The sequence below is a fragment of the Cervus elaphus genome, chromosome 9, assembly GCF_910594005.1.
Source record: "Cervus elaphus chromosome 9, mCerEla1.1, whole genome shotgun sequence".
NCBI classification, from domain to species: domain Eukaryota; kingdom Metazoa; phylum Chordata; class Mammalia; order Artiodactyla; family Cervidae; genus Cervus; species Cervus elaphus.
Window position 1 is genome coordinate 17,523,352 of NC_057823.1, and position 4,114 is coordinate 17,527,465.

A 4,114-nucleotide genomic window follows, 5' to 3' on the forward strand; every position below is an offset into this window, starting at 1 on the left:
GATCCCCTGGAGGGGGAAATGGCAACCCACTCCAGTTTTCTTGCCTGGGAAAAATCCCAGGGGCAAAGGAGCCTGGTGGGCTACAGCCCATGGGGTCACAAAGAGTCAGACAGGACTGAGCATGCACCCAAACAAGCAAAGAATTTAAAACAGAGCCAGGTGCAGAACAAGTGTTAGTATCTTCTTTATTGCACAATATTTCTTAGAGATCTTTCTTTTGTACTATGTGTAGATCTATTTGGTGGATTTTTACCCCCGTGCCATGCAGCTTGTGGGATCTTAGTTGTGCATCATTGTTGTCACTTAGTCGCTGAGTCATGTCTGACTTTTTTTTCGACCCCGTGGACTATAGCACACCAGGCTCCTCTGTCCATGGAATTTCCCAGGCAAGAATACTGAAGTGCGTTCCCATTGATCAGGGATCACACCTGGCCCGTGGCAGGGAAAGCACTTCCTAACCTTTGGACCACCATGGAATTCCCCGAAACTATTTTAGTATTAAATATTTCAGGCATCCAAAAGATGTGGAGATAAATAAAAACATCATCTGGGCACCAGATAGAAACAAACCCAGTATCCATCAACAGGTGAATGAACCAACAAAACGTAATACAGCCATACAAGGGAATACACGCGACCCTCTGTATCTCCTGGCTCTGAATCCCAGATTCAACCAACCATAGATGGAGAATAATCAAAAGAAAAGGAAAGGGCTTCCCAGGGGGTTCAGTGGTAAAGAATCCACCTGCCAATGCAAGAGATTCAGGCTAGAACTCCTGTCCAGGAAGATCCCACATGCTACTGAGCAACAAAGCCCGTGTGCCACATCTATTGAGCCTATGCTCTAGAGCCTGGGAACCTCAACCACTGGCCCATGTGCTGCAGTTATCGAGGACCTCATGCCTAAAGCCCGTTCTTCGCAACAGGAGAAGCCACCACAATGAGAAGGCAGTGCACCACAACTAGAGAAAAGCCCGAACAGAAATGAAGACTCGGCACAACCAAAAATAAATAAAAAGTAAATAAGTGAAATGTTTTTCAAGTTTAAAAAAAGAAAAGGAAAGGAAATTCCTGGGACTTCCCTAGTGGTCTAGTGGCTAAGACTCCACGCTTCTAATGCAGGGGGCCCTCGTTCAATCCGGGTCAGGGAACTAGGTCCCCCATGCTGCCACTACAAATCCCACATGCCACAACCAAGACCAGACACAGACAAATAAAGAAATAAATTTTTTTTTTTAAATCAGCAAGAAATGGTGTTGGTGAAATGGACAAAGGTGGTCAAAAGGTAAAAGCTTCTAGTTATAAATAAGTCCTGAGGATGTACTGTACAGTGTGTTGATTAATAATACTGTATTATATATTTGAAAGTTGCTACCCTGAATATTCACTGGAAGGACTGATGCTGAAGCTGAAACTCCAATACTTTGGTCACCTGATGCGAACAGCTGACTCACTGGAAAAGACCCTGATGCTGGGAAAGATTGAGGGCAAGAGGAGAAGGGGGCAACAGAGGATGAGATGGTTGGGTGGCATCACTGACTCAATGGACATGAGTTTGAGCAAACTCCGAGAGATGGTGAAAGACAGGGAAGCCTGGTGTACTGAAATCCATGGGGTCAAAAAGAATCAGACAGGACTGAGCTACCGAACAGCAACAAGAAGAAGATGGAATAGCTTAAAAGTTCCCATCACAGGAAAAAAAATGTGTATCTCTGTATGGTGACGGATGTGAACTGGATTTATGGTGGTGATCACTTCACAGGGTATACAGACATCAAATCCTTATGTTGTTCCTGAAACTAACACAAAGTTCTGTATCACTTATATCTCAATTTTCTAAAACTTAAAAAAAAAATTGTATTCCATCCACTCAGGTCAAAAAACAAAACAGCATAAAGACCATGGGGGGATCTCAGAGTTCCACTCTCCACTTTCATTCCTGGAGGGAAGTGGATGTTTCCCCTTCCACCCTCTATAAAGCAATGAGGAAGGGTTGCTTTTCATTTCCTCAGCACATATCTCTTGAGTACCTATTGTATGCTCTGCACAGTTCTAGGTCCTGGGAACAGAGTAGAGAGTAGATAAAATTCCCTGCACTTTTAGGTGGGACAACAGCCAAGAATGAGGATAAACAAGTAAAAATTATGTAGTGTAGCGGATGATGGCATGGTATAGAAAAAGCAAAGCAAGGAAGGAGATGGCGTCATTGGAGATCTGGGAGTTCTAGAACCATCTTTCTGATCTGTGGGAGCTGAAGTGGAGCCACATGGATGTCAGGGCAGGGTGTACTAGACAGGGGAAAGAGCTGAGTCCAAGGTCTGGAGGAGATGCTGTCCTTGGACTTGATGTAATTCCTATCTATCTGTTGGGCCCCCTAACTTGCTTGTTCATTGGAGTTCCTGTTCATGAATTTCATCTACCTAGGTGTGACTCACTCTCTTTGGTTTCACTGCTCTATCGTACAACGTTGTATACATTGTGTGTGTGTGTGCATGCCCTCAGTCATGTCCAGCTCTTTTGCAACCCCATGAACTGTAGCCCACTAGGCTCCTTTGTCCATGGAATTTTCCAGGCCAGAATACTGGACTGGGTTGGCATTTCCTCCTTCAGGGGATGTTCCCGACCCAGGGATCCAATCCTCATCTCCTGCATTGGCAGGGGGATTCTTTACCACTGAGCCACTAGTGAAGCCCCATTATACACTTTAATAGGCCATGGATAGTTGTGTGAGTTCCAATTTTGTGTTTTCAGTGGCTCCAGGAAACAAGCTTATCCTGCTCTTCTTTTCCTTTCAATGTTTTTTAAAAATTATTTTAGATAATTACTTATTTTTAAATAAATAATTCATTCACAAGGTTCTCAATCAAAAAGGCACAAAATGATTTTGAGGACAAGTCCCCACTCTGCTTCTAGGCTCCTGACATCTAACTCATTACTGAATTCAAAACTTGCTTATGGTTTAGTGGTTCCTCAAAAATGATTAACATGTGACTCAGCAATTGCACTTCTGGGTGTATATTCCAAGAAAGCAGGAACTCAGAGAGACATTTGTATATCCATGTTTTTAAAAAAAATATTAAAAAATATATATTTGTTTGACTGTTTCGGAGTCTCAGTTGTGGCATGGGGGACCTAGTTCCCTGACCAGGCCTTGAACCCAGGTCCCCTGTATTGGGAACTCAGAGTCTCAGTCCCTGGACCACCAGGGAAGTCCCTGCATGTCCAGAGTTCACAGCAGCATTATCCACAGTAGCCAAGAGGTGGAAGCAACCCAAGTGTCCATCAGTGGATGAATGGATGGACATACTGTGATGTATTCTACAATGGAATATTAGAAAGCCTTTAAAAAAAAGAGAGAGAGAGAGACCTTCTGACACACACTCTTCCGTGGATGAATCTTGAAAACTCTATGCTGAGTGAAATGAGCCACGCACGAACTTACAGAAATTTCAGGGGTGGGGAGTTAAATGTTTAGTGGGTACAGAATTTCTCATACTTAACACCACTGAACTGTACCCCCTCAAAGTAGTTAAAATGAAGATTTCCCTGGTGGTCCAGTGGTTGAGACTCTTTGCTCCCACTGCAGGGGCTGTGGGTTCCATCCCTGACTGGGAAACTAAGATATTGCATGCCGTGTGATGTGGCCAAAAAAAAGATTAGCAAGCTCGCTTCAGCAGCATGTATACTAAAATTGGAAAGATAGAGAGATTAGCCTGGCCCCTGCACAAAGATGATATGCAAATGCCTGGATCATTCCATGTTAAAAAAAAGAAAGAAAAAGAAAAAAGATAGGGAGATGATCCTAGTGGATTCAAGGTAATCACAAAAGTCTTTAGGGACTGCCTGTGGCTTTAGTGGCAAATAACCTGCCTGCCAATGCAGGAGACATGGGTTCAATCCCTGATCCAGGGTGATTCCCACATACCTTGGAGCAACTACGCCCATGCACGACAGTTACTGAGCTTGTACTCTAGAGCCCAGGAGCCACAACTACCGACCCCACGTACTGCAGCTACTGAAACCTGTGTGGCTAGAGCCTGTGCTCCACAAAGAGATGCCCAGGCATCACAACTAGAGGGTAGCCCCCACTTGCCACAACTAGAAAAAAGCCTCA

General features: G+C 44.1%; 1 non-coding gene across 1 annotated transcript; it reads left to right on the forward strand.

Annotated features, from left to right (window-relative positions):
• Positions 1-3,661: 3,661 nt before the first annotated feature.
• Positions 3,662-3,765, forward strand: LOC122701139. Its single transcript, XR_006342985.1, has one exon. It is a non-coding gene; the product is annotated as a U6 spliceosomal RNA (small nuclear RNA).
• The last annotated feature ends 349 nt before the right edge of the window (positions 3,766-4,114 follow it).